General features: G+C 37.5%; 1 long non-coding RNA gene across 1 annotated transcript in view; it reads left to right on the top strand.

The window, feature by feature from the left end:
- LOC138386509 (uncharacterized) overlaps positions 1-13,269 on the top strand; it is a 53,030-nt gene that overhangs the window by 28,058 nt on the left and 11,703 nt on the right. The window contains exon 2 of the long non-coding RNA XR_011233885.1: positions 12,728-12,865. This is a non-coding gene — a long non-coding RNA (uncharacterized lncRNA). The remainder of the gene's footprint in view (positions 1-12,727; positions 12,866-13,269) is intronic.

Raw genomic sequence — 13,269 nt, 5'->3', positions numbered from 1 at the left:
GAAGTAACACACTCAGATGAGGAATATATTGCCTCCAAAATCCAAGTAGGCCCAATAAGCATTGTGCCTCTTTCTTGGTTGTAGGATGGGCCAGATGCAACAATTTAACCTTCACCTTAGAAGGGATATCTTGACATGCCCCACATCACTGGACCCCTAGATATTTCATTAAGGTACAAGGTCCCTGAATTTTAATTGGATTCATTTCCCACCTTCTGACATGGAGATGTCTTACGAGTAAGTCTAGTGTAGTTGCTACTTTTCCTTCACTAGATTCCATCAGTGTAGTGTCATCAATGGGATGGATTGCTGTGATATCTTGTGAAAGGGAAAGGTGATCAAGGACCCTATAAGCTAAATTATGATATAGGCATGGAAAGTTCATATGCCAAAATAACATTTATTTAGCATTTGCTGTATACCAGACACTGTGCTAGTTTGTGGGACACACAGTTAAATAAAAATGTAATCTCAGTACTCAAGGAGCTTGTAGCGTAGCTGGGAGAGTTCAGACTCTGCTGTCTGGTGCGGGGAAATACTCGGGGCAAACATGTTTGGCACCCTGGAAGTCACATCAAGTAGGTATCATCCATTATCCTACAAGAAGGTGGCCACATGGTTTCCCATCCAAACTGGGAGACTTTTGAGATGGAGTGGAGCCGTTACCAAAAATTGATTCAGGTAAAGAGAGACTCACACCCAGACTGTCCCAGGCAAACTCGAATCTAAAGTCTTTCTACTTTTGAGGTCCACTTTGATAGTGGCTTTGAATCCAGGTGGTGGGAAAGGTGCATACATATCACCAACTTTTAAACTTTTAGATGCATTCACATGTTTTACCTATCAAAATATTTATTACCTAAATGAATTAGGAATAATATGCAGGCAAAATAAAGGAATATTAATGACATAAGCAGGATATTCATGTGTTTATTTGATGATTTGCCATAAGTTATCTGAATGTGAATCTGAAAGTGTTCTTAGGATGAATGTTCTGGTCACTTAGTCCCTATATAGGGAGGAAGTATGGTTAAATGAAATTTGACCTGACCTTGTGTACAGAGTATGGAGAAAGCTCCCTTTACCTTCCTTGGATGGTTTTATTTTGACTTATCATGTTTTGCTTCTTGAAAAGTATTTGTTATTCTTGCTAAGTGACTTAAAGGTTTTTAGACATCACTATTATATTTAGACCAATGAGGCAAAGCATGTGAGGGATTGAAGGATTTACAGCTTTAATGCAAGTTTTACATGCTGGAGGTAAGGCATATATAGACCCTACCTGACAGATAGAGACTATTTTCTGCTAGTGAATCAGGCCTGGAGGCATTTTGGTCATTGCAGTGAGAGCCTTAGTGGGTACGTGTAGATGCATTTTAGTGCACTGTAATGTGATTTTTAAAATTGTTCAAACAATCAATTTACTGCTGTCATCACATCTCTTCTGATTTTCAAGCGCAAATTTGACGCCATTGTTCTTATTAACAATCAAAAAAAAGTTTTGCCCCTCAAGTTTCCATTATAAAGGATGCATTCTTGAATTTATGGTTACATTAAAATTCTTACTACAAATGAAGCCAGCTAAAAATGTTTACCAACTTGAATTGAGCTCATCATGTTTTGTTTGCTGAATAGTGTTTTGTGATTTTACCAACATAAGAATGAGTCTCCAAACTATTTTTAAAAGTGGAGCTTTTACTCTAAAGAAGTGCTTGCCTCATTTTCTTCGTGCTACTCCAAACAAGATGTTGTTTATTACTTTGAAACACTATATGTAAACCCCAGGAATATGTTAAATATGATTGAAGTCTTGGCTGTCTTTAACAAATTGAAGTTTCCAGAAATTTAGCTGTGTTTAAAAACCAAAGCCATGTTTTCAGGAAAGATTTCTATTTCCAAATATGTGGTTGCCCAAACCTTTTATATTTTCATGTCAAATTCAGCTGCCAAATAACACACACTGTACCTTAGCTATAATAAAAAAAAAAAAAACACACACAAACCAACACATAGACTTCAGATTTTAAAAAGCTCTGCAAGAACAACTATGATCATATTTCTTAAACTTATGCTATTCATATGCATATACGTGTGTTTTAGAGTAAGCTCGGTAAGGCATCGGTCACTTATACCGGTACAAATTGACATGCACAGCACAAGATTGGCACTGTGTAACAGCCAATCTGGGAAAATACAGGAATTCCTAGCCAGACCAAAATATGAGGTCAAGGAAGTCGCTTTTATAATAATAGTGGTTATCTGTTTAATGTGTGATCTGGCAGTGATATGATGTTGACCATAGGCAATTATGCATATTTGTAAACTGGTTGTGTGCAAGCCCAGAGTAAGAGAAATCCCCCAGTTTGTGATAAAAGGGTATTTATTGCCCTTTTATTTCCTCGAAATGCTTTACTTAATCATTTATAAAAGACAAATTAATAGTGAATACGGATTTTATTTTGTGTTTTACTCTGTATTCATTCCTACACGTTTGGGATGTCTATTAATATGTGCTCTTAATAGTTCTGGCACAAGTTCAATGTCAACGAATGAATGATGTACACATTTTATAGTCTTCTTAAGGGATAATAATGTGGTTCAGTGACAGTGTGTCTTGATTTCTTTGGGGGCAGGGCACTCTGATATGAGTCATATGGGATAGAGGCCTATGAGTTATTTTTCCCTCTGCTAGTGCAGTGATGCAAAATTTTTCTTCCATTATAGTGCATTTTCTTAGAATGGCAGTATCAGAATTAGTGTATAGATTAATGCCTAAGAAACTGGGTGATCACATGGGACTATCTTTTGCTGTATCCTTTCAATGTGGCTGAGAATTCATATTCTATATTTTCATATCAATGACAATGTGATGACACAGCAAAGGAGTTATATTGGCTTGTTGCACACATCAAATGTAATCTTCTTTTCTTTGCAGAAAAAAAATATGTTTATTTTGAAGAAGAGAAAGGAACTTTGAGCACTTTAAGTATCAGAAAGGCTATCTTGGAGAGGATAGTGATTGGCTGCTATTTATCTACTCCATGAGCAGAACAAGGAGAAATGGAATTGCGTTTTAGTAAAACGGGCTTAAATTTGTCTTGCAGAGGCACAAACATAAAATACCACGATGGATCGCAATCATTGCCCTTTTTTATTCCCAGAGACCCAGTCTGCTGTACTCACCAGGATTCAGCACGGTGCTGGGCACGGATAAGGTGCTCAGCCACTATCAAATGTTTAAAGTGAAAGAACAGATTAGAGAGATGCTTATAAAAGGCATAACATTAGGTCTCAGTGTAAGGTCTACATTTTAAAGTTTAATGATGCTATTGTTTTAGAAGTTCAGTGTCGTCCACAAGGAAATCAGTATTGATAGTAGATATACTTACTATTTTAAATAATAAAAATATGCCATAGTTCCCCACACATTTTTCCAAAATTTCCAGACACCTTACTTTTAATGTAGAGTGGTATGGGAAGGATGTGCATCTATAGCGTTGGGAGTAGGGCACTGGGAGACTTCTGGCTCCAGCATAATTCACTACTGGGCTATTAGCTGTAGCAGTTAACTCGGAGAAGTCTCCAAAGACGAGTGTGAGATGTTAAGAGGTATTCATTGTATCTATTTCTGAAGAGTGTTTCCACTGAGTGCTTTATTGTGTGTGTGAATGAGAGGGAATGTGGTCAGTGATATATTATTCCTCTAATATTCAACTGGACCTCAAAAGAGGATTTTATTTGAAAGATGTAAAATAAAAGGGGCTTTGCACAAGGAGCCAAATGTAGCTACCAGGCACTGAGAAGTCCTCAGTGCTCAGGGAAGGTGTCATTTCCACCCACATGTGGCGTACTTGCCAGAAGACCGGCCAGCGCCAGATTTCAATCGGAGAAGACCAGGCAATATTTCACAGTGCCCAGTCCTTGGGTTGGGATTTGGTGGCTCAGTCTCCAGAGACTCCTGGACCAGGTCTCTGGTGAAAATGATATCTGGTGCCCATGGGGGTAGGGCTATCTCATTCATTAGGAACCAAAGGCACTCTGGAGTTTGAAAGTTCATGCTCATAGGAAAATATTTAGGGCCTGATTACAATTATATTGTAATCAAATGCAAAAAGTACAAAATCCAGATTAACAAACAAATGCCATGTTATGTCAGCTTCATTCGTTGTCAAAAAGTATTCAAAAAATGTCATCACATTTGAAAACAGTTCAGATGTGCGTGATGATTGCTTAGAAATCACAGCTGATTTTCAGTTTGGTTTATTACTTGAGGCCTAATAATTTCAGAAATGAAAAATAATTTCAGAAACAAACTACAGAAATAATGATGTATGGAGTCCGCAGAACATTTAAATGGCATCAAATCTGGGAGACCAACTGGGAAGAGGTAAGAGGTTGGGCATATTTTAAAGGGTATAAAAAGAGCATTACATAGGTGTCATCCTTCTTTATAAAGTGAGGCATCTAATGAGCCCTTTACTTTCATTTAAATCTTTTATGGCATGCAAACAGATAACTTTGAAAGCAGAGAGTCTGATCCTTAAGTGCATAGTGCTTGTTAGCCAATCTGGAAGAGGAAAAGGTGAGAACTTGATTTCAGGTAAATAATTCTGTGCAGTGCATCTTGTGTGATGTGTGTTTTATGTAAAAATGCTTAAAATTGGTTTAATCTGCATAGTCAGGACAAGTGCTTATTATTTTCCAGTTGACTACATTTCTTTGGTATAACAAGAATTGGTAAATTGTGGAAGGGAGATGACAACTCCAGTTTAAGTTAAAGGAATTGTAAGGGAAAGCACAACTCTATCTGGAATAGAGTTATTTCTTAGCACGCTCTGAACTTTGCTTGATAATGTGAAATGACTATTTTAAAGTGTGTTTTATTCCTTGCATAATCATATTGCTTGTACATCAACAGGTAAGAACACACTGGTGCTTCCCTTTCTGCTTACTCTTAATTATGTTTTTAACATTCTAGGACATTTGGTGAGTCCTTCTGTGCAAGCCTTTAAATGTTATTAATTAATATAGCTGTCTAGTATTTAGATTGAATAAATTTCTCACTTTCATTTCATTATCTTATATTTTTAACATGTTTCTAACTATGACAGATACTCAGATACAATTATGTCATGATAACTTTAAGGTCCATTTTATCGATATGCACACTTTTCAGAAATAATATTTCTATAGTGCTTTTAGCTTTCACATCTTAATCTTTTTTTTTTTCTTTCATGAACCTGATGAAGCATTTGTTGCAAGTATTAGTTTCATTCTTGATAGATGAGGCAACTGGAAAGCGTAGACTATTGGAGTGAAGTGCAAGGCCACAGTCTTTAATCCCCAAAGAAGGGCTGCTTTCCAGATTTCCAAATGACTCTCCCATGAGTCCATTTTTATGGAAAAAAAAAGGCAGGATCTGCGGTATTAGTCAGTAATTCCCCAGCTCCGTGCTCCCTCCTCGAGCTGTCCCAATTAAGAACATCTCCAGGTAAACACTAACCCACAGGCTCCATTAGGAAAGGGCCACTTGTGTCTTGTCCAGCTGTGTGTGCCCAACATGTCACTGTAATAATTACTACTAAGTATTTGTTGACTCTATAAATGAGTGAATAAATGAACGAGGGTAATAGCTTTGAGCAGAGGTTTGCCCCTTGTAGCTGGAGCTCTCTGCTGAGCTTAGGAAGAGTGGAGCCTCTGTCTGACACTGGACTGTCACAATCTTTGAGCACAATGCCATTGAAATGGCTCTCCTGGCCTTGCTTTGCCTACCCTGCCCACTCCATAACTCTGCTCAGGCCAACTTCAGACCCAGTTCTGGTGCAGAGGCCACTGGTTTTAATCTGTTCCTCTGCAGCAGGACAGGTTAGGAAGGGTGAATTCTAACAGGATTGGACAAAGTAAGGGAAAGTGGCTCTGTGCCTCATAGACTGAGATGGGCTTAGTAGTGCTGTAGCAAAGGCGTTAAAGAAGTTAGCGTTAGTGTCGTGTTTGTGCAAGACTTCCACACTGTGTCTGTGTGGTTTCAGTATAGTGCCCATTCAGCATGGGCCTCTCCTTCCTTTCTTCCCTTTCCCAGAAACAACTAGCACGCTCTCCCCAAAGAACTGCCATGGCTGAATTCTCCCCTAGTGCCATGCTGCTGAGTTGCACTAATGAATGGTGCAATAAACAACCCTACACAATGCATCGCTGTGTGTGCTGTGAGGATATTGGTGAGGCCTCTGTTCCCTGCTTTATACTGTGTCTTCTCGAGGAGGGCCGCAGGGACAAATTTCTCTATGGTCTCATAACCAGGAATAATTGTGTCTCTCCTGAACAAATGGCTTGTTCTTTGTTTTAGGGATGCTGCAGTTCATGTGATGGATCATGTTTCCCTCTTCATGTAGCCTGTCTGAAAGCTCAGATTCAAATTTATAGCCTACCTCTGGCAAGTATGTAAGACTTCCTTGTAAGTATTTTGTCTCTCTTAATGTTTCTGTATTTTCCCTTAGATGCATTTTATTTACTTTTTTTAACTTTAGTTTATCTTATTGTAATGGATGCATTTTTTTCGGTAAGCTTTTGATAAACCTTTGATAAGAATTTTTTGGATAAATCCTTTTGGGCAAAAAAGCAGGTTATAAAGAAATAAAATTAAAGACCCGTGTGTTCATGCAACATCTTTAGAATTTTTTCTTTTTTTTTTCAATTTCCAGGCCTGAATCTCACAACTTTCTCTCCTCTTATCTCAACATCAACCCACCACTGTGTAGTGTCATGATCTTTTCTGAATCAGCCTTTCTTTTTTCCTTTTGGTAGAAATTTGCCCATTACATTGCAAGTTAAAGTGTTAGTAGCTGATCTCTGCACCTGCCACTTCCCAGCCATGGAATTTTGCTAAATTACTTAACATATTTCATCTGTAAGAAGAGTAACAATATTTATCTTTCATGAAGTTTGCAAGGATTATGTGAAATACTGTATGCAAAGTGTGTAGTAAATTATTTGGCCCTTTGGGTCTAAGACAGTCTTATAAGTAAAAAATGCACTGGACTTGGAGTTTGACGTCTCTACTCTTTCACTCATTAACTTACAACCTTGGACAAACCTTTGCCCTCTTTGGAACACATTTTTCTCATATGTAATATTATGGCATGATCTAGAAAGTTTTTAGGGTTCTAGCTTCACTACTATTAGGTTCCAAGGCTGGCCCTCAGTAACCTGTCATGCGTGTGTCCTCATTCAGTGCTCAGTAGGAAAGGCATGACTGTATCCACCTGGGCAGAGAGGTGAGGTTGAGGTGTGAGGGAAGGCATCCAGATTTCTGAGGCAGGGAAAGAGAAAGGCACATCGTGCTGGTCTTTATGTTCTTCACTGGTGTTGATTGTGGTATTTGCAATGGGTATTCAGGTGATTATAGCCCTGAATTCAAGTAGATTTCAAAATCCATGCCATTATGGATGCTGCTCCCTGTAGTAAATGGTCTGCAACCCCGTTGCTTGATGAACACTCCCACTCCACGTCAGCCAGTCACGCATAGGTGCCGATGAGGTAGCAGTGAGACAAAGGGAGCTGCTACTGAGGGCCAATGGCCACATTGGCCAATGACCACGTTTAGCTCAATCATAGAGTCAATCAAAACAAGTGTCTGAGGCCGGGCGCGGTGGCTCACACCTGTAATCCTAGCACTCTGGGAGGCCAAGGCGGGTGGATCGCTCAAGGTCAGAAGTTCGAGATCAGCCTGAGCAAGAGCGAGACCCTGTCTCTACTAAAAATAGAAAGAAATTATCTGGCCAACTAAAAATATATATAGAAAAAATTAGCTGGTCATGGTGGCACATGCCTGTAGTCCCAGCTACCCGGGAGGCTGAGGCAGTAGAATCGCTTAAGCCCAGGAGTTTGAGGTTGCTGTGAGCTAGGCTGATGCCACAGCACTCACTCTAGCCCGGGCAACAGAGTGAGACTCTGTCTCAAAAAAAAAACAAAAAAAAACACAAGTGTCTGGTTTCCAAAATAGGGTTTCTATTCAGAAACTACTAGGCAAGAGAATATCCCAAAAGCAAGACAGAACTCATTTATCAAAAAGATAAAAAAGAATATGCAATAGATGATGTGGAAGAATAATCCACATTGAAATGAAGCTACACTGTGGCAATTCATCAAGATACGGTGAGATTTCTGGTTAAGAGCACAGCATTTTTTAGTTTATGATGTTGGCCAAGTTATTTAATCTCACTAAGTCTCCGTTTCCTCATATCTCAGAGGGATATTGGTACTAAACCCACATGATTGCTCTAAGGGGATGATAGAAGTACCTGAGATACGTTAGTCATAGGTAACTATTATGATTCAAACTATTAGTCTTATTATAAACCTCAAATTCACACTGGCTCTCAAGGTTTTGCTACCCCTAATCTAATAAACTATGCAGATTATTCTTATGAGTAAATCTTAAAAAAATGATTAGGTAATAGAATGATTGAAGTAGAGTGCAAATGCAGAGAAAAAATTCTAGTAAATTTTTGAATCAGTATACCATGTCCATTAGTTTTTATCTTGTCATTTTATCCCTGGGATTTTACATTAAAAAGGAAACGATCTACTTTTGCTCTTAACTGATTTCATTCTGTGCATATGAGGCAGTATTATTAAAGTAAAGATGCTAGTTTTCATTAACTACCCACATTTTACTCTCTGGTCCTATTTTATCTCCTTTTGAAGCCTCTCTGTCTTACCTTGGTGTGGGACAAATATAAATTTGCTCAACTTTTTCAGCATTATGACCCTGAATCCTGAAAAATCTTTATTTTGTAATATAAATTTTTAAAAAAGTAACCAGAATAAAATGTTAAAAACAAAAAATCATCAACCTTAATGAAAGTGAGTGGTAAACTACTGTGGAACTACTGTTACAAAAACAGAGAAACCACTGAAAACTAGTTTGGTTTGGTTCAAGTATTTTTGTCTCAATGAGCTTCAACTTTTGCTTGGGTCTTTTGAAAATTCAGTGAAATTTTGAGATTCTAAATGGCAACAGTGTGGGGTAGTTACAGCCTTAGAACATAGCACCTGGGAGTGGTGGTTTTCTTGTGTTTCACTCTTTGAATCTTTCAGAAGAGAAGTGAAATTCTATAATCTGAGTTTCATTAATTTATTTAGTTTTGACCTGTATTTTCATGTGCAATTTCTCCTATGTCAAGCTATATGTTTGTCCATTTGGAGTTGAAAACTTGGCAAGTAATTTCCCAGGCAGTATTTTCATACAAAAGAAATTAAGGCTGAAATCTAGGATCCTGGCTGCTTAACACTTAAATATCAGGATATCCTTAATTCAGTTTTAGAGGTTCCATAATTATTCATTTATTTTTGGATTAATGTACTAGTTTTTTAAAACAGTTTGATTACATTTTTTATTAAAAAATTAATTGTGGCAAAAACCACCAAATTTACCATCTTAACCATTTTTGAGTATACAGTTCAGGAGTGTTAAGCATATTGTCGTGCGGCAGATCTCTAGAACTTTTTCATCTTGCAAAACTGAAACTCTGTACCCTTAAACAACTCTTCATTTCTCCCTCCTCCGCAGCCCTAGATTAATTTCATTTTTAAATGGGGTATGTATATATTTTGTGATCACAGTTTGATGAGGCCAGAGGTCACTTAGGTAGATTGCAAACCGTAGGGATAGTGTGTGCTGTGTACTTACTTGAAAAGTATGGACAAGTGGCTGGAATGAGTGCCCGTAGTCAGCATTTGTATTAGTTGAACTATATGATACCACTTAATGGCATACCTGAAGTACTCGAAAGACAAGTATTACTCATAGTTTTGAGTAGTATGGTTTATAATTAAAATCAAAACCAGAAGTGGGATAAGGCAGAAAACCCTGGTAATGAAGGAGGATAACCTTTGGAATATGTAAGTAGTTGACAGAAGTTGTGAAATCATTTTCCATTAAGATCTTTAAAAAAGGCATGGCCGGCGAGGTGGCTCACGCCTATAATCCTTGCACTTTGGGAGGCGGAGGCAGGAGGATGGCTTGAGGTCAGGAGTTTGAGACCAGCCTGAGCAAGCACCAGACCCCATCTCTACTAAAAATAGAAAAATTAGCCCTTGCTCAATGGTGTTCACCTCTAGTCCCAGCTAAGGGGGAGGCTGAGGCAAGAGGATCGCTTGAGCCCAGGAGTCTGAGGTTGCAGTGAGCTATGACGCGCCACCGCACTCTGTCGGAGATGACAAAGTGAAACTCTGTCACAAAAGCAATTAAAAAAGGAAATATTCACTTCAATATTGTGGTACTAGCAGAATGCCGAGGAATATGTTAAACAGGTCCTCAGCTAATTCCTTTCCTAGACCTTTCAAAGCTATGTGTAAGGAGTGTGGTTTGCCATAGCACGAGGCAAAATTCAGAAGGAAGGGGTGTTGAAATGTGGATACTGATATTGTAGAGCCTTGTTTGCTTAAATGAAAGTGTTTAAAAAGTGCTCAGGGTCCTAAATGGGAAATTAAACATCACAGAAGAGGTTTAAGTGCCAGAGAGAAGGGTAAGGTCCTGACATTCTGGAGCAGTTCTTCTTCACTGACTTAAAAGGTCAGGATGATATGTTATCTTATTGACTATCTACCATTATCATCTTAATAGCTACCAGGTATTAATCGTAACAGTTTGGGTGAAACATGGTGTGATGATGACGATGTGGATATGGTGATGATGAGGAGAATGGTGAGCACCTAGACTCATGAATGACCCACCCTTCTCTCAGATCTCTCACCTGGTATGTCCCAAAGTTTCTAAGCTCAGTGCTCAATGACACTCTCTAAGCCTTTGCAGGGTTAAATTAACAGATCTCATGCATGACCTAGAGTTGCCCAAGCCTTGGTATTAGTAGTATGTTTTAGGTACATTTTACATTAAACAGGTTTTTATGTGTCAATCTGGGAACTTAATGATCACTTACAAATCTGTTTCCTTGGTAAAAACGTATTTTGAGCCCAAATCAAATAAATTAAAATTTTTAAGGAAATGACTCTTTTTAAGTAGGAAATTGTTTCCATTTGTAGTTGTAATTCTATATCAGTGTACAATAAAATATTTTAATTTGTCTTTGGAATGAAAGCTATAGCTTAATTTTAATAATAAAGGAGAACAGTAGGATAGCTAAAAAATTAACAATATTGCCTATATTAAGTTCTTCATACATACTGTTTGAATTAATTAAACTGAAAATCATTTATATTTAGTTATTTGACTTTGGAATATAGGAGAAGAGTTGTTAAACTTCAACTGCATTTTACAATGATGTTTTTTCTTATTTTGTTTTTAACATGGATTTTCATGACTCTGAACTCACACGTTTTACCTACTCTGGCTTTATTCTGAGTGATGGGGAGAATTAACCTAAAATTAAAATTCTAAGTTAAAAATTAAATTAAAAAACAAATTCAGAATATATTTTAAGTAATCTACAAATTACTTGGTCCAAGCACAGATAATCAAGTATTGAGTAGTAATGGGCTGCCATAAAATATGGTAGAAAGGAATAAATAGTTATAGTGAACTATTTAAATCTGGGTTTCTCCTGAGGATTTTTTGTTTGTTTTTAAGGTTTTTTCTATGATGGGTATATAGAGATAACTCCATTATTAATTATAACATATTGGTGTATGAAAGAAAACCATATGTGACATTTTTCTACATTCATTCATTGCCTGAATTAAATAGCTGATTTGGACTCTACTCCTGGGTTCTTTCCCCTTTTCACATTCCCATCTGATTTTCTCTCACATGGATGATGAGGGCAGTCTTCATGGTTGGAGGAAGACTGTTCTTAAGAGCTGCACTCCTCCATTAGGACCAGAGCTAATTCAATGAGCAGTCTTTGACCAGAACTGTCATCTACAACTTGGGAACTTTAAACAATGTGTAAAGAAAGGTCCCAGGGAACAGTAGAAATGGCACCAGGTTAGAACCCTAGAGAGTTCATGGATACATTCACAGAAACTGTTATAATTTCATCAATAATTACCAAGAATGAAATGTTTTTTATGTGCCAAGTGCTTTATGCATCATCTTGTTTAATTCTCACGACGAAACCTTGTAAGTCTTATGATTAATCCCATTTCAACGTGAAAAAACAGAGATTTAGAGATGTTAAACCATGTTCCTCAAGCTTATGCAGATGATAAAATAGACCTGGAATTTGCCCAAAGCTTGTCAGACCCTAACACAAATACATCACGTATTCACAAATATGTCAATTATCCTGCTAGCACTTGCCTCGGTGGTGGTTGGGATTTGAGACATGGTTGTCCTTCTTCAGGTGACCATTTTACCCAGTTTTGCCAATTAGCTAAATGTGAAATTATTTTACAGTTCTCCTTTGTTCTGTTACTTTGTCTTTTTCACCTCTGGTTATTTTCCTTCCACTTATCATATCACTCTCAAATTAGAAGAAAAGGCCATGATTCCTGCCCATTCTCTGCCCTCACCACAGAACCTGGATTAATTAGGCTACAGCAGCAAAAAATACGGTGACCAGTCAGTTACACTGTCTATGCTCTTTAGCCCAGCCATCAGAAGGAATTTAGATTAGACATACTCAAGGATATCCATGAGTAATAACTATGAGCTTTGTCATAGATAACTGTATTGGGTATGTTTAAATGTACAACTCTGTTTTTCTATTATTATGTGATATTTCATGTTGACTTGTCAAACTGAAAAATACCCATATTGATTTTGCAGAAAGCTTCACATGTGAGATAAATGCACTCAAAGATTCCTCACAAGTAGCTCTTTGGAGCTTCAGATGTGAAATGGATCATTCCTCAATCTGTAATAGACCCTTCTGTGAAGCTCTTCAATCAAACCAGAGAATTCAAGGTGAAATTAAGGGGAGGATTGGAAACCCCTACAGGGGGACTTGAGTGAACTAGCTGAGAAAGGAACCGAGGTATTTGCCATGTGCTGTCTCTTTTTTTAGTTCTTTTCTTTACCATAGGAATGCTGTCAATCAATGTGTGACCTTACATGCTGTTTATGCATAATACCTGGATACAACAGGACAAGATGTAGGGGGAGTGTCACATGCACCTTTGATTTCTTTCCATTTGTTACTTTTATGACAACCTTTGGGTTATTTTTAAAGTGCAGATTTGTCATAAGATTTTTCTCTCTCTATTGAATTATTAACTATAGTGTTATAATTAATAGGATGAAATTTTATATCTTTTTAAAAAAACATAAATGTTCTTTTTGAAAATTTAGTAACATGATAACTACTTTAG

This window comes from Eulemur rufifrons, chromosome 1 (assembly GCF_041146395.1).
Source record: "Eulemur rufifrons isolate Redbay chromosome 1, OSU_ERuf_1, whole genome shotgun sequence".
Taxonomy (NCBI): domain Eukaryota; kingdom Metazoa; phylum Chordata; class Mammalia; order Primates; family Lemuridae; genus Eulemur; species Eulemur rufifrons.
Note: the sequence above shows the minus strand (reverse complement) of the source record. Positions and strands in the feature narration are given on the sequence as shown.